Here is a 25017-nt window from a genome sequence, read left to right as displayed (position 1 = left end):
ACATCTGATGACGTTCTTTCATCACTCCCAGTTACGCCTATTTTTGCTACGCACGAATATATTATCACCACTATCAATTGTTACGCCTCTTGTATTTGCTTCACTGTAATGCCTATTGTATAAAAGTAATTGATTGTCAATAACGTATGTACTTCACTTCCTGAACCTTCGTGGGGATGGAACTTGGAGCAACCAATTATAATCGACCACTGGAATAAAGCCCATTCCGAACCTCTAATACCACGGATTCTGCCTCTTATTTACTGAGCTATTTTATTATGTTTCTGTATCAAATTAAGTCCCGGTAATTAAATTATTTACCACACTCTCGCCACAGCACGCCGAAGTCATGGACGACTCCGAATGCATAACGTGAATCTGTATATATGTTGACTTTTTTATTTGTGGCTTGGATACAGGCTTGTGTCAGAGCGGTGAGCTCTGCTGCTTGAGCTGACAAAGTGTTAATACAATTTGTTTCAATGACTTCAGTTTCTGTTGTGACTGCGTAAGCGGCCACTAACTCTCCTGTACTTGTTCTCATACATGACCCATCTACATACAATGTCAAGTCTGGATCTGACAAAGGGATATCTGTCAAGTCTTGTCTGGGTTTCGTCGTGATAGTAATGACTTCGACACAATCATGTGCCAATGGATCTGTTCCGCCTACTGGTAACAGTGTGGCAGGATTTAACGTATTACAACGTCTGATTTCTATATGTGGCTGAAACAATGTTAATTCGTAACCGGTGAGTCTTGCTATAGTCAAGTGTTGTGTTTGTGTGCGGTTCAAGAGAACCTCTACTGCATGTGGTACTTGTACTGTCAATTGATGTCCTAACACTATGGCATCGCTTTGTCTGATTGCTAAAGCTGTTGCTGCCACTGATTTCAGGCACGCTGGAAGTGCCTGAGCTACTGGATCTAATGTACTAGAGAAATAAGCACATGGTTTGTGTGATCCTGCTTGTTCCTGAGTGAGTACTGACAAAGCAGTACCTTCGCGTTCTGTAACGAAGAGTGTAAACTGTTTACTGTAACATGGTGTTGCTAGGACAGGTGCTTGACATAAAGCTTTCTTTAAGCTTTCAAAAGCGTGTGTATGTTCTGGAGTCCAAGGGAGGACAGTCGATGCGGCTGCCTCCTGTGTTGTCAACTGGATGAGTGGTTTTGCTAGAAATGCATATTGAGGGATCCACTGCCTACAGTATGAAGTGAGGCCTATAAAAGCCCGCACCTCCTTTTGTGTCTTGGGTGCTGGCATGTTAGCAATTAACTGGATGCGGTCGGGTGTAAGCTGCCTTCCCTCCTTGGACAGCGAGTGCCCAAGGTAAACAACTCGCTGGACACAGAATTGCAGCTTAGAAGGGGACACCTTGTGCCCCTTGTCAGCCAGAAATTTCAAAACCGTCAGTGACGCTGTTTCACATTCAGGTTCGCTTCGGGCGGTGATCAGCAGATCATAGGCATATTGAAGCAAGGCAGTGTTAACTGGCATGTGTATACTGTCAAGTTCTCGTTTCAGTGCTTGGCTATAGATGCTGGGGCTTTCTGTAAATCCTTGAGGTGCGCGTGTGAATTTAAAGCTTCGTCCATTTAAACTAAAACCGAACAAATATTGACTTTCCGGATCTATTGGGACACTAAAGAAAGCATTCTTGAGATCAATTACAGTGAAGAACGTTGCTTCTGAGTCAATAGCTGTGAGTAATGAGGAGATATCTGGGACCACAGGGTATTGTGGTACAATACATTTATTTAATTCGCGCAGATCAATAACTAATCGATATACTGGTGGTGCTTTTGGATCCGTTCTTTTAAGGATCGGAATTATCGGTGAATTACATACATTGGAGTCAGTTTCCACAACCACTCCTTGGGTAATAAGCTCGTCAATGATTTGTAGTAAAGCCACTACAGCATCTGGTGGTAACTTGTATTGTCGCATTCGTGGTAGTACTACTCCTGTTTTCAGTGTGACTCGATATGGTGTAATGTTCATGCAACCAACATCAGTGGGGCCTTGTGCCCATAAATGTGTAGGTAAATTCTGCAGTCGGTGATCTATGTCTCTGGATACGTAGTGACCTTTAAAGTCACGTAAAAATAGTCGTACTCCTTCCGGAGAGCAACATATTATGGCTCCTAGAGCTTTCAATGTTTTTATGCCTAACAAGTTTTCTGGACATGATTTAGTAAGCAATAAATCTGTAGTACGTGTCAATGGACCGACTGTAAGTGGAAGAGGTTGTGTTACGTCATTTATCGGTTTTCCTGAGAATCCAAGGGAAATATTTTGTGAGCCTGAGAGGGGTGCCCCTGGAACTTCACTGCGTCTTATAGTTGTTCTGCTTGCCCCTGTATCAAGTAAAAACTTTCTGTCTTCCCCTAATAGTTCACTATGTACATAAGGTCCCTCTTGGTCTACAGGAACCTCTATAAGGGGTAAGCCAACTTCCCTCTCTAGGCTATCTCATGAGTATCGCTGATAATCGGGATAATCTGTTTGTGCATACTGATACATTTGTTGTGTTGTTGCTTGAGTTGCAGCAGTAGGCTGCGCTTGTGGTGGTACTATGATCTGTTGTGGAGCTGCCTGTTGCGGAGCTAATTGTTGCGGAGCTAACCTAGGTTGTGCCTGCTGAGGCGTCTGTTGTTGATTCTGATCCTGTCTGGGTGGACGTGGTCTCTCATGTGTTCTACCTGTGGCTATATTATGTTTCAGGACTGGACAATCGTGTATATAATGACCTGGTTGTTTACAATAGTTGCATGTCCCTTTTGCAGGACCTGTGGAATCACCCTTTTGATGACTATCAGCTGGAACTGACTGTGCAACAAGCATTTTCATTTTTGTATCTTTCATACGTCTTTGTTCGTGTTCTTGTTCTTCTCTAATTCTATTGTGATGATATTGTAACATCTGTAGCATCTGTGATGGGGTATTACCTTGCCAGGTACTTTCGAATTTCAATACTCTATTCTTGACTTGTAGCAGAGAATTTTCAACTAATTTTGTCACAAACAGATGTGGATATGACTCACTACTGGCTTTTATGCCACTATTTATACTAAAACATTTTTCAAATCGGGAATAGAAATCACTAGTGTCTTCGTCTGGCTTTTGTTTACAGGCTGAGATTGCACCCCAGTCTTCCTTTTTCGTAGTTAATAAACGTGGCAGTACCTGTATTAGTAATCCTGCTAGTGCTGTAGTCTTTTCCCCAAGCCCTGCTCCTGCAGCTCGGGCCTTTTCTTCGTTTTCTAATGCTGTCCAATCTATCTTTTGGTCTCCCACCTCCCATTCTTTTTCTTTGAGTTTCTCATAAACACCGGCGGGTAACAGGACTTTTAGTATTTTCATAATATCGGGGTAGGTATACTCTCCCATGAGTAACATGTCTTTTATCTCACGGTGGAAACCTGCTGGGTCCTTGTCATGGCTGGGTACTACTTTCTTCATTTCTAATAATTCCAGTTTAGTTATAGGCGTGTACACAAACACGCGTGTAAAATTATCACCGGCACCTCTAATTGGGTGTACTTCGCGTAACGGGTTCTGTCTATCTATGTGATACATTTTTCTTCCCATGATGGGAACTGGAACGTGTTCTGGGCATACGAAATTTAAATATTGGTTTCGGGATTCTAGAATTTCCTTAATCAAATCAGTACCTGACCCTCTCCATATATTCGTGAGTAGTTCTGTCAATATGTCAGGTAAGGGTCCTGGATCGGAGTGTTGGCTTTTATATAATATAAGGAGGTGTTGAATCATGTATATACTAGCTAGACGTTGTTCATATGGGTCTAGATTCAGAAACGTGTGTGCAAGTACATCGTCATTGTATTCGCCGGGACTGTCAGCCCATTGTACTGCTGACCTGGCTAATTCTTGTTCGTCCATGGAATCGAGCACGTGGTACCCCCTTCGATCTCAGAGTAATTTATCAGCGGCTTGGAATAAGTGTTCCTGGGATTTTGTATTTAGCATAGGGTTTGGAAGATGTCTATTATATTCTGGACGTATTGGACGTATTGGGTCATTAGAGCCTCTAGCATTATTATGGGGTCTTCCTCTACCTACATAAGCTATCGTGTCTACTTGCTCTGATTCTTGCTCCTCCTCCTCTCTGTTTAGGTCAGCGGCGTCTACCTCTAATCTTTCTTCGTGTATTCGTTCTACTTCTTTGCGGATCTTTCGGTACATAGCTACTATACATAACTGTTTATCATGTCTCCCTTCTGATATATTCTGGCCCCAAATGACAAGTTTTTGCATTTCTTCCGTATTTACCCCAGGCCGGTCTTGATTTCTGATTACACAGTTTATGAGGAAACGTAACAGTTGTCCCTGTACCTCCGCTTTCTGGTACTCCATGGCTCTGCTAATACTTTCAGGACCTCGTCCTGACTGGACAAAGTGATATATATTTTCTAAATGTGTAGCCATTCCTGGTAGCTTCGTTAAATATATCGCAGCTCGTCTAATACGTAATGATGACAGCAGCATTTCGTCCCGTTTACCGGGCACAGGATCATATCTACAATCTACTAGAAGTTCCTTAAGCATGTCGGGAGTTGCTAGTTTGGGCGTACGTTGGTGTGCTAATTCTCTAAGGGAAAATGTATTTCCTCTGGGTGGCGTAGAAAAAATGTCTGTTGTACCTCCTGTAGCACCGTCTGGGGTGCTGGACGTGAAAGGATTTGTTGAAGGTGAGACAGCAACCGTCGTTGCGGGAAAAGCTGTAGAAACAGATGTGTTTGTCGGAATGTGTGTCAGAGCTTGTTGTTGCGGAGGTACAGACGGAGGATCTTGGCGATGAGCATCATCGGCAGGCGGTCTATGTGGTGCGGTACTAGCATACTCGGGAGCTGCGTCATCTAAATAAGAGGAAAGGAAAACATCTTCTGCGGTTCTGGGATGCCCCTTGGGATGTGCTTTTATCGGAAACAATGGGGGTGGCAAGTCTTTTGGTATTTCCGGAGTAGCCTTAGGTAACCCTTCGGCCAGAAGTGGATACATACCATTCATAAGGGCGTTTCTTTGTCTATCTATTTGTTCTGATTTTACTCGGGTACCTTCCTCAATTAACAGATTTTCTCGGACTTTATTTGAATTCTCCTTACTCTTATCTTCCTGCCTGAGTGCTTTTTCTGTACGTCTATACGATTCTTTACGCCATAATTCAATGGCATCTTTCTGTGACTGTCTGGCTTTCCTTTTCCATAATTCTTCTTCTACTCTCATGATGCAATCTGCATCCCAGGTCCCCGCTGCGGGCCATCTCTGACTCTCTGGTAATTCTTTGGTGTAGTCCACCCATAAATCAAGAAATAATACGGCATCTAGGCCATGCTTATGATACATAAAGTACCCTGGAGTGTCCCTCGGTGGGATGGGAACAGCTTCTTCGAGTACACCTTTTCTAGTTTTGATCTGTCTTAGTTTCGAAAAGAGCGGCATTTTTAGACCTTATTACTAGAACACACTTTATACAAAAAACACAATAATGAACAGTCATTCACACCACAGTATATAGAACGTATTTCAAAACATTTAACACTTAACAGTTTTACGAACAATGATAACTAATAGAAAACTTAGTTACTGACATCTTACTGACACTAGATAATACTTATTTATATGAAAAACATACTATATATACTGCTAAACAGTACAGATACACTGCTAAAACAGTGCAGACCGGATTTGTGTACCCAAACCCGTCTTGACCGGCACAGACTATGTGCACGTAAAATGCCTCCCCAGTAATGGTACTCACCGGGTAGCTCGGAACGGAAGGCCTCGGAACGGAACTGAAACTGGACCGGACTGGATTCGACTCGACTGGACTCGGAACTTCGGAACCTGGCGGGTCTCTGTATACCTCGGATCTTGCTCTCTCAGCTAGGCTCTGGTCGGGATACTTCGCACTTCTCACCGCCTCGTCTGGGTGTTGATCGCAGCCTCAGTCGTCCCCGCTTGGCCGGAGGGAGATACAGGAAATCCTGCGGATACGCGTTTTTGTCCGATCAGCTGTGGCAGGAGACCGGGCCTGCAACGCACCGCCGGCGCGTGAGATGAGAAAGTGTCCCTGTTCGGGCGCCAATTTCTGTGGTAAATATTTCGTTACCGGTACTATTTTTTATGCGGTAAAGTCTATTAAGAACAGCTCAGTAAAATGAGAGGCAGAATCCGTGGTATTAGAGGGTTTAAAAAGGCTTTATTCCTATACAAAGGAATACAATTCGAATTGTAGGCATTCTATTCCATCACCACGAAAGTTCAGGAAGGAAGGGCATATATTATTGACAGATAAGCAGTTTTATAGAAAATACATTACAATGAAACAGATGCAGGAGGCGTAACAGCTGATAAAAGGTGCATACGTAGCTAATAGAGGGCGTAATTTAATAAACGTCATCATACATGATGTCACAAGTGGGTGGATCCATAAAAGAATCCTGCAATGTCAGCAGAAATAGTTGGCAGAGATGCGCGCGCAGCCGCATGACGTGTGATTGACGTGCAACTAGAGGGTGAAGGGGGCTTGACATTTAGCTCTACATGTGGAGACAGAAGTCTGGGGTTATGTCAACCTAATCCCAAATCATATCTAATATCCTATGTTTAAAGAACAGTGTTATCCAAAAAGAGAGGTCTCTTAGGATAGAATCTTATTCTATACTGACTATACTGACTGTTAGTGCGTGTACAAGCGTCTAAGTGTCTACATTAGATGCGAGGGGGTAGGAATATTCCATGGTGACGAGGCTATGAATTACTTGCATGAGGGCAGCGAGGCCTGGCCCTGTGCGCGGTAGCTGGAGGAATGTTTACCTAAACTACTAGACAGGAATGCATCGGATGAGGGGCGGAGGAGATAATCTTGAAGGTGAAATACAGTTTTTGGCAGGCGACGGGCTGGATCAGGCACCGTTAGCCGCGCAGGGAATAAGACAAAGTTCATGGTCACAGATGCAGGCTCAGACTGGAGCTTTCAGAGGCAGAAGGCAGGAAAAGGCTTGATGACAGAATTCGGGCCTACTCGCCTGAATCTGTAAAATGTGGAAAGTGAACCACATAAAGTCGGTGGACTTTCATACTTAGGAAAGGAATATCTGACCCATTCATGGTGGATCTGAAAGAGGACATGTTGACGGTGGACGCACATATATTTGCGTCTTCAAAACTGGAGCAGGAGGGAACATACAGGTCTGTTGTACCTCCTGTAGCACCGTCTGGGGTGCTGGACGTGAAAGGATTTGTTGAAGGTGAGACAGCAACCGTCGTTGCGGGAAAAGCTGTAGAAACAGATGTGTTTGTCGGAATGTGTGTCAGAGCTTGTTGTTGCGGAGGTACAGACGGAGGATCTTGGCAATGAGCATCATCGGCAGGCGGTCTATGTGGTGCGGTACTAGCATACTCGGGAGCTGCGTCATCTAAATAAGAGGAAAGGAAAACATCTTCTGCGGTTCTGGGATGCCCCTTGGGATGTGCTTTTATCGGAAACAATGGGGGTGGCAAGTCTTTTGGTATTTCCGGAGTAGCCTTAGGTAACCCTTCGGCCAGAAGTGGATACATACCATTCATAAGGGCGTTTCTTTGTCTATCTATTTGTTCTGATTTTACTCGGGTACCTTCCTCAATTAACAGATTTTCTCGGACTTTATTTGAATTCTCCTTACTCTTATCTTCCTGCCTGAGTGCTTTTTCTGTACGTCTATACGATTCTTTACGCCATAATTCAATGGCATCTTTCTGTGACTGTCTGGCTTTCCTTTTCCATAATTCTTCTTCTACTCTCATGATGCAATCTGCATCCCAGGTCCCCGCTGCGGGCCATCTCTGACTCTCTGGTAATTCTTTGGTGTAGTCCACCCATAAATCAAGAAATAATACGGCATCTAGGCCATGCTTATGATACATAAAGTACCCTGGAGTGTCCCTCGGTGGGATGGGAACAGCTTCTTCGAGTACACCTTTTCTAGTTTTGATCTGTCTTAGTTTCGAAAAGAGCGGCATTTTTAGACCTTATTACTAGAACACACTTTATACAAAAAACACAATAATGAACAGTCATTCACACCACAGTATATAGAACGTATTTCAAAACATTTAACACTTAACAGTTTTACGAACAATGATAACTAATAGAAAACTTAGTTACTGACATCTTACTGACACTAGATAATACTTATTTATATGAAAAACATACTATATATACTGCTAAACAGTACAGATACACTGCTAAAACAGTGCAGACCGGATTTGTGTACCCAAACCCGTCTTGACCGGCACAGACTATGTGCACGTAAAATGCCTCCCCGGTAATGGTACTCACCGGGTAGCTCGGAACGGAAGGCCTCGGAACGGAACTGAAACTGGACCGGACTGGATTCGACTCGACTGGACTCGGAACTTCGGAACCTGGCGGGTCTCTGTATACCTCGGATCTTGCTCTCTCAGCTAGGCTCTGGTCGGGATACTTCGCACTTCTCACCGCCTCGTCTGGGTGTTGATCGCAGCCTCAGTCGTCCCCGCTTGGCCGGAGGGAGATACAGGAAATCCTGCGGATACGCGTTTTTGTCCGTTCAGCTGTGGCAGGAGACCGGGCCTGCAACGCACCGCCGGCGCGTGAGATGAGAAAGTGTCCCTGTTCGGGCGCCAATTTCTGTGGTAAATATTTCGTTACCGGTACTATTTTTTATGCGGTAAAGTCTATTAAGAACAGCTCAGTAAAATGAGAGGCAGAATCCGTGGTATTAGAGGGTTTAAAAAGGCTTTATTCCTATACAAAGGAATACAATTCGAATTGTAGGCATTCTATTCCATCACCACGAAAGTTCAGGAAGGAAGGGCATATATTATTGACAGATAAGCAGTTTTATAGAAAATACATTACAATGAAACAGATGCAGGAGGCGTAACAGCTGATAAAAGGTGCATACGTAGCTAATAGAGGGTGTAATTTAATAAACGTCATCATACATGATGTCACAAGTGGGTGGATCCATAAAAGAATCCTGCAATGTCAGCAGAAATAGTTGGCAGAGATGCGCGCGCAGCCGCATGACGTGTGATTGACGTGCAACTAGAGGGTGAAGGGGGCTTGACATTTAGCTCTACATGTGGAGACAGAAGTCTGGGGTTATGTCAACCTAATCCCAAATCATATCTAATATCCTATGTTTAAAGAACAGTGTTATCCAAAAAGAGAGGTCTCTTAGGATAGAATCTTATTCTATACTGACTATACTGACTGTTAGTGCGTGTACAAGCGTCTAAGTGTCTACATTAGATGCGAGGGGGTAGGAATATTCCATGGTGACGAGGCTATGAATTACTTGCATGAGGGCAGCGAGGCCTGGCCCTGTGCGCGGTAGCTGGAGGAATGTTTACCTAAACTACTAGACAGGAATGCATCGGATGAGGGGCGGAGGAGATAATCTTGAAGGTGAAATACAGTTTTTGGCAGGCGACGGGCTGGATCAGGCACCGTTAGCCACGCAGGGAATAAGACAAAGTTCATGGTCACAGATGCAGGCTCAGACTGGAGCTTTCAGAGGCAGAAGGCAGGAAAAGGCTTGATGACAGAATTCGGGCCTACTCGCCTGAATCTGTAAAATGTGGAAAGTGAACCACATAAAGTCGGTGGCCTTTCATACTTAGGAAAGGAATATCTGACCCATTCATGGTGGATCTGAAAGAGGACATGTTGACGGTGGACGCACATATATTTGCGTCTTCAAAACTGGAGCAGGAGGGAACATACATGTACTTATAGCATGTACATGGAGCCGTTGGGGTCTACGATAGGGGACATAACTGATCACAAAATTCATATTTCCTCATTCCCTCCTTGTCCCCTTCGGACCCTCAGGAGATATCGATCTTCATCAATCCATCGATCTGTTCATATAGCATCATTTGTTCTTCTTTCTTCTTCCGGGATCTCGAATGAAAACTTGGATGTGGGATACACGAGGTGGCACACAGACCACAAATCGCTGGCCCACATTGTAGACATAAGCAGCAACTGAATAGTATGAGAAAGCCAATACCAAGGAAGGATAGGATTCTCCATCCCCAGGCTGACAACACGCCCCAGAACCAACCGGACCAAGTCCAGGTGCCTGGACTCTGGTGTATCTGGCTTACAATCTTATGAAGGCGGGTTATGGCTTTATATACTGACGGCGAATTTTCTGGTATGAAAATGCAACAACTTGATCCGATGACCCTACAGGCTCCGCCCCTATCGGCCAGGATGACGTCAAGGACAAGACGATTTTGAAGCACAACAATCCGCATAGCAGACTGCTCTTCTGTTAAATTGCCTAAGGCGGAAATAGTTTCGTTCACTACTGCTTCAAGGGTTCTGGTTAATCTACGTATCAGTTTACTATTAGTAACTGTACCTATATAGGGAAAGAAACCTTTATTGAAATCTGTGTATTTTTCCCATGCTGTTTCAGTGTAATCGACAATTGGGAGATCTCTCTGCTGTCTATTGTGTACTAAATGGGTATTTCTATGATAATCAGGAGGGGCTAGGAAAACAGGTGGCAGAAGGAATGCTATGTAACAGGTACCATCCCAATCCAAAGGTAGACGTATATATGCGGTCTGGCCACATATAAAGTAGGAATGACGAGAAGCTCTAAATGTAGACTTGCCTTGATCACTGAATTTTATTACAGTGGTGCATTTACTATGGCCCATGTGTATGGAACCATTCTTTCTTATACATAATTCCCCCTTTACTGGGAATACTGACATGGCGGGCAAGATTGGTGTAGCTTCAGATTCAACGTTCAGGATCATGAGATTAAGTGTAAAATTACCTAATCCATATACTTCATTTTCTAGATCAGTTCCTGTTCTTTTGGGAAGTCCCTCCTTGTTAGGGTAGCAGACTTTAAGCAAAACTAAGTTCAGGTTTCCCCATACCCAGCTGTCTTGATAAACTGCGGAATTTGAGTCTAGGGAATTAATCAAACTAAATCATGCTCCACAGGAGCCATTGTGTGTGAACGGATAGGGAAAGAGGGGCAAAACTCCCTTATAGTTCTGATAGGGAGGGAGTCGGCCACATATCCAACAATTTGTGGCATTGCTGGTTTGATGGGAATGATGTAGCATACTAATGAATGTGTTGTTGCGCAGCGCAAATCTATAAGACAATTCATGTGGAGGTAATTCACTAAAAGAATGTTCTGCAGTTATATTATAAGCACGCTTAGGAATAGGGTAATACATGTGCAATAGGATGCTGACAATGATGATCAAAAGACTTAGAAAAAACAAAATTAATAATGTTACTGTACAGTGACTACGAAATGATTTACAATACGCATGCTTTTTGAGCAGCATCTGATTATTTCTTTCTCTATTCCGGTCCAGAGGATACATGTCAGAGACAAATTCAACCGATTCACCTTGGAGAGGACTTAAACAATCAAATTGTCTGACTTACTGGACCTCAATTTTAGTTTATACAGTTCTGGTTTCGTTAATTCAGCCAAAGGGAGCTTTGAGTCTGTTTGTGAGGGAATACAGGGTTGAGTCTCTACGCTGGATGGTAGTCCATAAAATTTCTTGATATGACTCGAGTTCAACCACCCTTTCCTTCCCTCGATTTTCACAGCTGTCCTTGTGGTGAGTAAAACCAACTTCGGTGACTTCCACCTAGGATCCAGTTGGGTCTTCCGGTCAAAGTTCCTGACCAACACCAGGTCACCAGGAACCACGTCATGGGGCTTCACCTCTGTATTGTCGGGAAAAGCTGCGGATACCTGTGAACGACAAGATTGTAGTGCAGACATCAAGGAAGCCAGGTAATCTGTCAGCATATTACAGTCAACATCAGTGATTTTGCGAGGTATAGGCGTCCCCCACATATTTGGTGGTCTACCGAAGATCACCTCATACGGGGATAGCCCTGTTCGAGAATGTGCTACCATTCTCATGTAAAAGAGCGCAACTGGTAAGGCTACTATCCAATCAACTCCTTTTTCTCTACATATCTTGGACAATCTAATTTTCAGAGTTTGATTATGACGTTCCACGAGACCTGCTGCCTCGGGATGTCGGACACAGTGAAATTTCCATTGATAGCCTAATAGAAGGGAAACGTGTTTCATTAATTCGGATGAGAACGGCTGGCCGTTATCTGAGTAAACAACACGTGGTAAACCGTACCGTGGGAAGAATTCTCGAACTAACTGTTTGGCAGTAGTCGGGGCAGTGTAATCTGAAACCGGGTATGCTTCTGTCCAACGGGAAAGAGCACAGACAACTACGAGAACATATTTGAATCCTCGACATCGTTCCATCTGGATATAATCCATCTGGAGGACTTCAAAAGCATGATCGGGAGTTTGGAATCCACCCTGTTCTACGGGAATGCTTTTACCTGGATTAAACTGACAACATATCATACAGGTACGAACTTTTTGTTTAGCTGCGGCTCGTAAATGTTTGTTGAACCAAATGTGTTGAATGCTGTCTAGCATAGCTTTTTCTCCTAGGTGAGCTGGACTATGTATAGTGTTAATGATGACTTGGACCATTGAGTCAGGAAGAAACCATATAGATTTTTCCTTCGTCATCCATCCTTGATCTGTTTGGATCCCTCCTAATTCAGTCCATTTCTTTATTTCTTCTGGTGTAGCATGTGTCTGTATGTCAATTACATCAAGGGCGGGATCCTTAACTGTCATACAATGTGTTGGTGTCAGGACTATTGTCTTTGTCATGTCAGTTGTGTGAGTCTGATTCTGAGCAGTCAGTCTAGCTGTTCTGTCAGCTAGGTCATTACCCTGAGAAATGATATCGGTAACTTTTGTGTGGGCTTTGCATTTCATAATCGATATTGCAGTAGGTAGATGAATCGCGTCTAATAGGGCTTGAATGAGGGGTCCGTGTTGGATGTGGGCACCGTGAGAAGTTAAATAACCTCTCTCTCGGCACAGCACGCCGAAGTCATGGACGACTCCGAATGCATAACGTGAATCTGTATATATGTTGACTTTTTTATTTGTGGCTTGGATACAGGCTTGTGTCAGAGCGGTGAGCTCTGCTGCTTGAGCTGACAAAGTGTTAATACAATTTGTTTCAATGACTTCAGTTTCTGTTGTGACTGCGTAAGCGGCCACTAACTCTCCTGTACTTATTCTCATACATGACCCATCTACATACAATGTCAAGTCTGGATCTGACAAAGGGATATCTGTCAAGTCTTGTCTGGGTTTCGTCGTGATAGTAATGACTTCGACACAATCATGTGCCAATGGATCTGTTCCGCCTACTGGTAACAGTGTGGCAGGATTTAACGTATTACAACGTCTGATTTCTATATGTGGCTGAAACAATGTTAATTCGTAACCGGTGAGTCTTGCTATAGTCAAGTGTTGTGTTTGTGTGCGGTTCAAGAGAACCTCTACTGCATGTGGTACTTGTACTGTCAATTGATGTCCTAACACTATGGCATCGCTTTGTCTGATTGCTAAAGCTGTTGCTGCCACTGATTTCAGGCATGCTGGAAGTGCCTGAGCTACTGGATCTAATGTACTAGAGAAATAAGCACATGGTTTGTGTGATCCTGCTTGTTCCTGAGTGAGTACTGACAAAGCAGTACCTTCGCGTTCTGTAACGAAGAGTGTAAACTGTTTACTGTAACATGGTGTTGCTAGGACAGGTGCTTGACATAAAGCTTTCTTTAAGCTTTCAAAAGCGTGTGTATGTTCTGGAGTCCAAGGGAGGACAGTCGATGCGGCTGCCTCCTGTGTTGTCAACTGGATGAGTGGTTTTGCTAGAAATGCATATTGAGGGATCCACTGCCTACAGTATGAAGTGAGGCCTATAAAAGCCCGCACCTCCTTTTGTGTCTTGGGTGCTGGCATGTTAGCAATTAACTGGATGCGGTCGGGTGTAAGCTGCCTTCCCTCCTTGGACAGCGAGTGCCCAAGGTAAACAACTCGCTGGACACAGAATTGCAGCTTAGAAGGGGACACCTTGTGCCCCTTGTCAGCCAGAAATTTCAAAACCGTCAGTGACGCTGTTTCACATTCAGGTTCGCTTCGGGCGGTGATCAGCAGATCATAGGCATATTGAAGCAAGGCAGTGTTAACTGGCATGTGTATACTGTCAAGTTCTCGTTTCAGTGCTTGGCTATAGATGCTGGGGCTTTCTGTAAATCCTTGAGGTGCGCGTGTGAATTTAAAGCTTCGTCCATTTAAACTAAAACCGAACAAATATTGACTTTCCGGATCTATTGGGACACTAAAGAAAGCATTCTTGAGATCAATTACAATGAAGAACGTTGCTTCTGAGTCAATAGCTGTGAGTAATGAGGAGATATCTGGGACCACAGGGTATTGTGGTACAATACATTTATTTAATTCGCGCAGATCAATAACTAATCGATATACTGGTGGTGCTTTTGGATCCGTTCTTTTAAGGATCGGAATTATCGGTGAATTACATACATTGGAGTCAGTTTCCACAACCACTCCTTGGGTAATAAGCTCGTCAATGATTTGTAGTAAAGCCACTACAGCATCTGGTGGTAACTTGTATTGTCGCATTCGTGGTAGTACTACTCCTGTTTTCAGTGTGACTCGATATGGTGTAATGTTCATGCAACCAACATCAGTGGGGCCTTGTGCCCATAAATGTGTAGGTAAATTCTGCAGTCGGTGATCTATGTCTCTGGATACGTAGTGACCTTTAAAGTCACGTAAAAATAGTCGTACTCCTTCCGGAGAGCAACATATTATGGCTCCTAGAGCTTTCAATGTTTTTATGCCTAACAAGTTTTCTGGACATGATTTAGTGAGCAATAAATCTGTAGTACGTGTCAATGGACCGACTGTAAGTGGAAGAGGTTGTGTTACGTCATTTATTATCGGTTTTCCTGAGAATCCAAGGGAAATATTTTGTGAGCCTGAGAGGGGTGCCCCTGGAACTTCACTGCGTCTTATAGTTGTTCTGCTTGCCCCTGTATCAAGTAAAAACTTTCTGTCTTCCCCTAATAGTTCACTATGTACATAAGGTCCCTCTTGGTCTACAGGAACCTCTATAAGGGGTAAGCCAACTTCCCTCTCTAGGCTATCTCATGAGTATCGCTGATAATCGGGATAATCTGTTTGTGCATACTGATACATTTGTTGTGTTGTTGCTTGAGTTGCAGCAGTAGGCTGCGCTTGTGGTGGTACTATGATCTGTTGTGGAGCTGCCTGTTGCGGAGCTAATTGTTGCGGAGCTAACCTAGGTTGTGCCTGCTGAGGCGTCTGTTGTTGATTCTGATCCTGTCTGGGTGGACGTGGTCTCTCATGTGTTCTACCTGTGGCTATATTATGTTTCAGGACTGGACAATCGTGTATATAATGACCTGGTTGTTTACAATAGTTGCATGTCCCTTTTGCAGGACCTGTGGAATCACCCTTTTGATGACTATCAGCTGGAACTGACTGTGCAACAAGCATTTTCATTTTTGTATCTTTCATACGTCTTTGTTCGTGTTCTTGTTCTTCTCTAATTCTATTGTGATGATATTGTAACATCTGTAGCATCTGTGATGGGGTATTACCTTGCCAGGTACTTTCGAATTTCAATACTCTATTCTTGACTTGTAGCAGAGAATTTTCAACTAATTTTGTCACAAACAGATGTGGATATGACTCACTACTGGCTTTTATGCCACTATTTATACTAAAACATTTTTCAAATCGGGAATAGAAATCACTAGTGTCTTCGTCTGGCTTTTGTTTACAGGCTGAGATTGCACCCCAGTCTTCCTTTTTCGTAGTTAATAAACGTGGCAGTACCTGTATTAGTAATCCTGCTAGTGCTGTAGTCTTTTCCCCAAGCCCTGCTCCTGCAGCTCGGGCCTTTTCTTCGTTTTCTAATGCTGTCCAATCTATCTTTTGGTCTCCCACCTCCCATTCTTTTTCTTTGAGTTTCTCATAAACACCGGCGGGTAACAGGACTTTTAGTATTTTCATAATATCGGGGTAGGTATACTCTCCCATGAGTAACATGTCTTTTATCTCACGGTGGAAACCTGCTGGGTCCTTGTCATGGCTGGGTACTACTTTCTTCATTTCTAATAATTCCAGTTTAGTTATAGGCGTGTACACAAACACGCGTGTAAAATTATCACCGGCACCTCTAATTGGGTGTACTTCGCGTAACGGGTTCTGTCTATGTGATACATTTTTCTTCCCATGATGGGAACTGGAACGTGTTCCGGGCATACGAAATTTAAATATTGGTTTCGGGATTCTAGAATTTCCTTAATCAAATCAGTACCTGACCCTCTCCATATATTCGTGAGTAGTTCTGTCAATATGTCAGGTAAGGGTCCTGGATCGGAGTGTTGGCTTTTATATAATATAAGGAGGTGTTGAATCATGTATATACTAGCTAGACGTTGTTCATATGGGTCTAGATTCAGAAACGTGTGTGCAAGTACATCGTCATTGTATTCGCCGGGACTGTCAGCCCATTGTACTGCTGACCTGGCTAATTCTTGTTCGTCCATGGAATCGAGCACGTGGTACCCCCTTCGATCTCGGAGTAATTTATCAGCGGCTTGGAATAAGTGTTCAGGGGATTTTGTATTTAGCATAGGGTTTGGAAGATGTCTATTATATTCTGGACGTATTGGACGTATTGGGTCATTAGAGCCTCTAGCATTATTATGGGGTCTTCCTCTACCTACATAAGCTATCGTGTCTACTTGCTCTGATTCTTGCTCCTCCTCCTCTCTGTTTAGGTCAGCGGCGTCTACCTCTAATCTTTCTTCGTGTATTCGTTCTACTGCGGATCTTTCGGTACATAGCTACTATACATAACTGTTTATCATGTCTCCCTTCTGATATATTCTGGCCCCAAATGACAAGTTTTTGCATTTCTTCCGTATTTACCCCAGGCCGGTCTTGATTTCTGATTACACAGTTTATGAGGAAACGTAACAGTTGTCCCTGTACCTCCGCTTTCTGGTACTCCATGGCTCTGCTAATACTTTCAGGACCTCGTCCTGACTGGACAAAGTGATATATATTTTCTAAATGTGTAGCCATTCCTGGTAGCTTCGTTAAATATATCGCAGCTCGTCTAATACGTAATGATGACAGCAGCATTTCGTCCCGTTTACCGGGCACAGGATCATATCTACAATCTACTAGAAGTTCCTTAAGCATGTCGGGAGTTGCTAGTTTGGGCGTACGTTGGTGTGCTAATTCTCTAAGGGAAAATTTATTTCCTCTGGGTGGCGTAGAAAAAATGTCTGTTGTACCTCCTGTAGCACCGTCTGGGGTGCTGGACGTGAAAGGATTTGTTGAAGGTGAGACAGCAACCGTCGTTGCGGGAAAAGCTGTAGAAACAGATGTGTTTGTCGGAATGTGTGTCAGAGCTTGTTGTTGCGGAGGTACAGACGGAGGATCTTGGCAATGAGCATCATCGGCAGGCGGTCTATGTGGTGCGGTACTAGCATACTCGGGAGCTGCGTCATCTAAATAAGAGGAAAGGAAAACATCTTCTGCGGTTCTGGGATGCCCCTTGGGATGTGCTTTTATCGGAAACAATGGGGGTGGCAAGTCTTTTGGTATTTCCGGAGTAGCCTTAGGTAACCCTTCGGCCAGAAGTGGATACATACCATTCATAAGGGCGTTTCTTTGTCTATCTATTTGTTCTGATTTTACTCGGGTACCTTCCTCAATTAACAGATTTTCTCGGACTTTATTTGAATTCTCCTTACTCTTATCTTCCTGCCTGAGTGCTTTTTCTGTACGTCTATACGATTCTTTACGCCATAATTCAATGGCATCTTTCTGTGACTGTCTGGCTTTCCTTTTCCATAATTCTTCTACTCTCATGATGCAATCTGCATCCCAGGTCCCCGCTGCGGGCCATCTCTGACTCTCTGGTAATTCTTTGGTGTAGTCCACCCATAAATCAAGAAATAATACGGCATCTAGGCCATGCTTATGATACATAAAGTACCCTGGAGTGTCCCTCGGTGGGATGGGAACAGCTTCTTCGAGTACACCTTTTCTAGTTTTGATCTGTCTTAGTTTCTAAAAGAGCGGCATTTTTAGACCTTATTACTAGAACACACTTTATACAAAAAACACAATAATGAACAGTCATTCACACCACAGTATATAGAACGTATTTCAAAACATTTAACACTTAACAGTTTTACGAACAATGATAACTAATAGAAAACTTAGTTACTGACATCTTACTGACACTAGATAAAACTTATTTATATGAAAAACATACTATATATACTGCTAAACAGTACAGATACACTGCTAAAACAGTGCAGACTGGATTTGTGTACCCAAACCCGTCTTGACCGGCACAGACTATGTGCACGTAAAATGCCTCCCCGGTAATGGTACTCACCGGGTAGCTCGGAACGGAAGGCCTCGGAACGGAACTGAAACTGGACCGGACTGGATTCGACTCGACTGGACTCGGAACTTCGGAACCTGGCGGGTCTCTGTATACCTCGGATCTTGCTCTCTCAGGTAGGCTCTGGTCGGGATACTTCGCACTTCTCACCGCCTCGTCTGGGTGTTGATCGCAGCCTCAGTCGTCCCCGCTTGGCCGGAGGGAGATACAGGAAATCCTGCGGATACGCGTTTTTGTCCGTTCAGCTGTGGCAGGAGACCGGGCCTGCAACGCACCGCCGGCGCGTGAGATGAGAAAGTGTCCCTGTTCGGGCGCCAATTTCTGTGGTAAATATTTCGTTACCGGTACTATTTTTTATGCGGTAAAGTCTATTAAGAACAGCTCAGTAAAATGAGAGGCAGAATCCGTGGTATTAGAGGGTTTAAAAAGGCTTTATTCCTATACAAAGGAATACAATTCGAATTGTAGGCATTCTATTCCATCACCACGAAAGTTCAGGAAGGAAGGGCATATATTATTGACAGATAAGCAGTTTTATAGAAAATACATTACAATGAAACAGATGCAGGAGGCGTAACAGCTGATAAAAGGTGCATACGTAGCTAATAGAGGGCGTAATTTAATAAACGTCATCATACATGATGTCACAAGTGGGTGGATCCATAAAAGAATCCTGCAATGTCAGCAGAAATAGTTGGCAGAGATGCGCGCGCAGCCGCATGACGTGTGATTGACGTGCAACTAGAGGGTGAAGGGGGCTTGACATTTAGCTCTACATGTGGAGACAGAAGTCTGGGGTTATGTCAACCTAATCCCAAATCATATCTAATATCCTATGTTTAAAGAACAGTGTTATCCAAAAAGAGAGGTCTCTTAGGATAGAATCTTATTCTATACTGACTATACTGACTGTTAGTGCGTGTACAAGCGTCTAAGTGTCTACATTAGATGCGAGGGGGTAGGAATATTCCATGGTGACGAGGCTATGAATTACTTGCATGAGGGCAGCGAGGCCTGGCCCTGTGCGCGGTAGCTGGAGGAATGTTTACCTAAACTACTAGACAGGAATGCATCGGATGAGGGGCGGAGGAGATAATCTTGAAGGTGAAATACAGTTTTTGGCAGGCGACGGGCTGGATCAGGCACCGTTAGCCGCGCAGGGAATAAGACAAAGTTCATGGTCACAGATGCAGGCTCAGACTGGAGCTTTCAGAGGCAGAAGGCAGGAAAAGGCTTGATGACAGAATTCGGGCCTACTCGCCTGAATCTGTAAAATGTGGAAAGTGAACCACATAAAGTCGGTGGCCTTTCATACTTAGGAAAGGAATATCTGACCCATTCATGGTGGATCTGAAAGAGGACATGTTGACGGTGGACGCACATATATTTGCGTCTTCAAAACTGGAGCAGGAGGGAACATACATGTACTTATAGCATGTACATGGAGCCGTTGGGGTCTACGATAGGGGACATAACTAATCACAAAATTCATATTTCCTCATACCCGTAGGGTGTTTGTTGCACGTTATAAATGCTATATACAATACAATAAAATACTAGGGCAGGACAACACCTCTCCACCATTCGGGGCTCCCTATGAGGGCTCTTCCACCTCCCCGATCCCAGCCAGGCCTCCAGGAGGTCGGGCATGTCGGCGCCTAGGGTCCTCTAAGTATCGCGGTGTGCACGGTTTACCAGAGAGAGGGGTAGCTTTCCTCCAGATTACTAGGGACAGGGTATGCCAGAATCCCTCTCAGGCTGGCAGTTCTCAGCCGGGGACCAGATGGGCTATGCCCAGACAACACCTCCCCACCTTCCGGGGCTCCCTCCTCCGGCCCATGGCAAAGTGCCCAGGACAGGCTCCATCGGGCCCCGGCAAGTCCTCCTCCGGGTGTCTGGGCCCGAGAGCTGCTACGAGCCTCCCCATGCCTGAGGCCCACCTGGGGTCTCTGAGCCCCCGGGAAGCAGAGCTCCCGAGCCCTCCAAAGGGCAGACGGGAGCCCTTCCGCGAAGGCTTGGGCGGGCAGATGGGTGTCCTTCAGGCAACCTGGTAGCACCTTTCCCCTCGGCCATCTGGTTGCACACAATGCTTTCCAATGGGGCGCCCAAATGGCCGGGACACCCTGGAAGTCCCGATGAGGACTCATTTGCCTCCCCGGTCCCAGCCAGGGCTCCAGGAGGTCGGACGCATCCGTGACCAGGGTCCCCTAAGTCTTGCGGTGCGCACAGGTTACCAGAAAGGGGAGTGCCCTCCCACCGGATTACTAGGGACAGGGTACTACAGAACCCCTCTTGGCCTAGTAGTCCTCAGCCGGCAGCCGGATGGGCCAGGAGACCCCCCAGCCCAGGGCCCGTCCTCGGTCCTGCCACGTGGCAGGGTGTCCGGGACGGGGTCCCGCAGGCCTGGAGAGGCTGCCCCTGTGCCTCTTGGCCCAGGAGCCCAGGCTGGGTCAAGGGGCCCCACCGGGCCCCAGGTTGGGTGCTCCAGCCCATCCACCGACCTGCTGCTCTGCCAAAGGCTTGAGACGGGGTTCCATCATGCCCAGGGAGCCTCCACCTGCTTGGCTTGGTTCAGGAGCTACAGGGGTCCTGGGTAGGGTGGCCTCCCCACCCCGGGCTCCATCCTCGGTCCTGCCACATTGCAGGGTGCCTGGGACAGGGTCCTGTGGGCCTGGGGAGGCTCCCCCTGTGCCTCTGGACCCGGGAACCCTAGCTGGGTCCAGGGGCCCTTCCAGGCCCCAGGTCGAGTGCTCCAGCCCTGGGCCGCATCCCCCAGCCTGCCGCTCTGCCAAAGGCCCAAGATTGGGTTCCGTCGCGCCTGGGGAGCCTCTCCCTGCTTGGCTGGGTTCAAGAGCTATGGCCGGGGCCACTGAGAGCCTAGGGGAGGGTGGGCTTCCCACCCCGGGCTCTGTCCTGCCGCATGGCAGGGTTCCTGGAATGGGGTCCTGCGGGCCTGGGGAGGCTTCCACTTTACCTCTGGGCCAGGGAGCCCCGGCTGGGTCCAGGGGCCCCACTGGGCCCAGATTGGGTGCTCCGGCCCTAGGCCCTGTCCCCCGGCCTGCCGCTATGCCAAAGACCCAAAATGGGGTTCGGTCATGCCTGGGGAACCCGGGGAGCCTCCACCTGCTTGGCTGGGTTCAGGAGCTCTGGCCGGGGCCCTGAGGGCCCTGATTAGGGTGGTCTCCCCCCCCCGGGCTCCGTCCTCAGTCCTGCTGCGTGGCAGGGTGCCCGGGACGGGGTCCTGCAGGCCCGGGAGGCTTCCCCTGTGGCTTTGGGCCCGGGAGCCCCGACTGGGTCCAGGGGCCCTGCCGGGCCCCGTTTGGGTGCTCCAGCTCTGGGCCCCGTCCCCCAGGAGCAGGCAGGGACGCGAAGCCGGCATCCCCCACTCAGGGCTGCCTTCCAGGGGAGGCCCTGGCCGTCCTCCGATCAATTGGGCAATCTCGGTCCGTTTAGGGATGGACTGCTTGGCCAGCCTAGGCTGTTGTTTCAAACAAAGAGCTTCCACTCCGCATGGACCATCCGACTCGAGGGCCTGGCACCTGGCGGGAGGCCCTTCACCCTACCCAGCAAAGTGAAGGCTGAGCAGCCCTGGCAGCTCGTGCCCCCCAGTGGTCCGAGCGGAAGGGGTCGGGTGGCGCCAGGCCCTCTGTCGCTGCTGCCTTGCAGGTCCATAGGCCCCACGCACCATGCCGTCCCCCCTCTCTGCCCAGCGCATTTCCACAGCAGCTCAGAATGACCGCTCCGAGGAGTGCCGCCACCACCGGTGCCAGGTTCCGGCACCCCTGCATCTCACTCAGGCTGCGCCTCGGCCTGCATCTGAACTTGACTTTAGTCTAGCACTGAAGAGACATGAGCGGTGCAGGATAAGTGAGAGGCCCTCAGGCCGCTGGTGAAAGACCACTACTCTTACCGTTTTTTCACTTACCCTGTGAGGCAGGGGGGCAAGTCCCGTGGGGCTCTCGCTTCTGGCTTCGGGTGCGACCCGCTCCGGGGACAGTGGCAGGTGGGGAGTTTGACTGGGGCGTTACACCTGTCAAACGATAATGCAGGTATCCTAAGGCGAGCTCAGGGAGGAAAGAAACCTCCCATGGAGCAGAAGGGCAAAAGCTGGCTTGATGTCGATTTTCAGTTTGAATACAGACCATGAAAGCGGGGCCTCACGATCCTTCTGACTTTTTGAGTTTCAAGCAGGAGGTGTCATAAAAAAGTTACCACAAGGATAACTGGCATGTGGCGGCCAAGCGTTCATAGCGACATCGCTTTTTGATCCTTTGATGTCGGCTCTTCCTATCGTAGTGAAGCAGAATTCACCTAGTGCTGGATTGTTCACCCACTAATAGGGAACGTGAACTGGGTTTAGACCATTGTGATACATGTTAGTTTTACCCTACTAAAATGTTTTGTTGCAACAGTAATCCTGCTCAGTACCAGAGGAACCACAGGTTCAGACATTTGGTGTATGTGCTTGGCTGAGGAGCCAATGAGTCAAAACTACCATCTATGGGGTTATGACTGAACGCCTCTAAGTCAGTATCCCCCCTAAACCGTAACAATACCGCAGTGCAGTGGAGCCTCGGTTGGCCTGGGACAGCTGGCCTGTCTCAGGCGCCGGTGCGCAGAGTCGCTTGCTTGGGGACCAGAGTGCTGATGAAAGGGAGTCGCTCCATCGCCCTTAATGCACCGCATGTTTTGGGGCACCCAGTGCTAAATCATTCATAGCCGTCCTGATTCTGGGTCAGTAGCAGAGCAGCTACCTCGCTCCGATCTATTGAAAGTCATCCTCTGAGCCAAGCTTTTGTCTTTCTGTTGGTGGGTGCCTGCGGATGTCCTCCTCCACCACACCCAGGGGTGGATCCCTCTGCCGCCGGGACGGTGGGAGGGACATGGAGGGGGTGATGTGAGCTCACTGGATGCCACCTCCACCACATGCCCTCTGGCACAGGGGTCTCCCCATCCAGTCCCTGTGCCACCGGGGTGCAGGGATTGGGGCCACCATCCCTTGTGGGTCAGCAGTGTGACGTGATGGCCTGTGCCCGCCGGGCCCCCTTCCCCTGCTCCCAAACAAGTCGAGCAGGGAGGTGAGCAGCCCGGGGGAAGGAGCCTCCCAAGAAGCGGCCATCTGGGTGCTGGGTCTTCCCGGGCCATCAGATGGCCCTGCGGGCTGGGTGACCAGATGACCGGCCTACTGGCCGACCGGACTGCCACTAGCTTTTGTCCTTCCCCAGGGTTCTGTAAGACCCCACTATATGGGGGCTTAGTAGTCTTGGAAAATGGGCTCCTCTGGCAGACCGGCGGGGAGAGGACGTGACCTGGGCTTAATCCTCCTTGGTTCCAGCCATGGGTCTGGGCGCTGGGGACGGGGGACGGGGGTCCACCAGGGTCTGGGGAGGCTCTCCCTGGCCTGGCTAGGGTTAGGAAGCTGGGACCGGGCCCGAGGCTCGAGCTCCATCCGACAGGCCCCGGGGTGCGGGAGTCTCCAGGTCCTGCAAGCCAGCCGAGGTTCCGGGCGATGGGGATGGGTGTGCACCGGGGCCTGGGGAGGCTCTTCCCGGCCTGGCTAGGGTTCGGAAGCTGGGACCGGGCCAGGGGTTTGAGCTCCATCTGGCGGGCCCCGGGGTGCAGGAGCCCCCCGTCCTGCAAGCCAGCCGAGGGTCTGGGTGCTGGGGACGGGGATCCATCGGGTCCCAGGGAGGCTCTCCCCAGCCTGGCTAGGGTTTGGTAGCTGGGACCGGGCCCGGGGCTTGTGCTCCGTCTGGCAGGCCTCGGGGGTGTGGGAACCTCTGTCCTACAAGCCAGCTGAGGGTCCGGATGCTGGGGACGGGTTTCCATCGGGGCCGAGGAGGCTCTCCCCGGCCTGGCTATGGTTTGGAAGCTGGGACCGGGCCCAGGGCTTGAGCTCCGTCCGGCAGGCCCCGGGATGCAGGAGCCTCCTGGTCCTGAAGGCCATCAGAGGGTCCGGCACTGGGGACGGGGGTCCATCAGGGCCCAGGGAGGCTCTCCCCAGCTGCATTCAGAAGCAGGGACCGGGTCAGGGAGCAGTGGTGGCTGGCTAACTCCGCTCCGCTGGCGGAGCGGAGTTTTCTGCCCACCCCTACTCAAAGTATGGCCCTGGAGCCACTTGCGGCCCTCTTGCCCTTTACATGCGGCTCACCTGGTAAATAGCAGCAAGAGCTGCTGTTTACTTGCTGAGCACTAATACACAGATTATTTTTAAAAATAAAGGGGCAATGATTTGCTGGATAAATGAAGTTATGAAGTAACTACAGTGGTTCCCTGCACCACTTTACTTTAGTTAACCTGCAAATAGATGCTTGACTGTTTAACATTTTTTTAGACCTCCTTACACAATCCTTGATCCACCCAGACCCCTCAGTCACACCTCAGACCATACTTTGTGGCCCCATGGCAAATGTTTGCGATTACCCATGCTCTAGGGTTTGATTGAGGCAAATAGGGATATCCAGAGGGAGGCTCAAGCACATGATACAGGCACATACATGGAAGACCTTGAACCTACCCACAAATCTTCATGCTCAACCCTTTGAATAGACATTGGGCGCTCTCTTGCACGGAGATGTAAG

General features: G+C 47.5%; 1 pseudogene; it reads left to right on the top strand.

The window, feature by feature from the left end:
* Positions 1–22238: 22238 nt before the first annotated feature.
* On the top strand, positions 22239–23232 carry LOC146816629 (28S ribosomal RNA; annotated as a pseudogene; the record flags this gene model as incomplete).
* Between the last annotated feature and the right edge of the window lie 1785 nt (positions 23233–25017).

The sequence above is a fragment of the Triturus cristatus genome, chromosome 6, assembly GCF_964204655.1.
Source record: "Triturus cristatus chromosome 6, aTriCri1.1, whole genome shotgun sequence".
NCBI classification, from domain to species: Eukaryota; Metazoa; Chordata; class Amphibia; order Caudata; family Salamandridae; genus Triturus; species Triturus cristatus.
The sequence above is the reverse complement of the archived record's forward strand: the minus strand, read 5'-3'. Positions and strand labels throughout refer to the sequence as shown.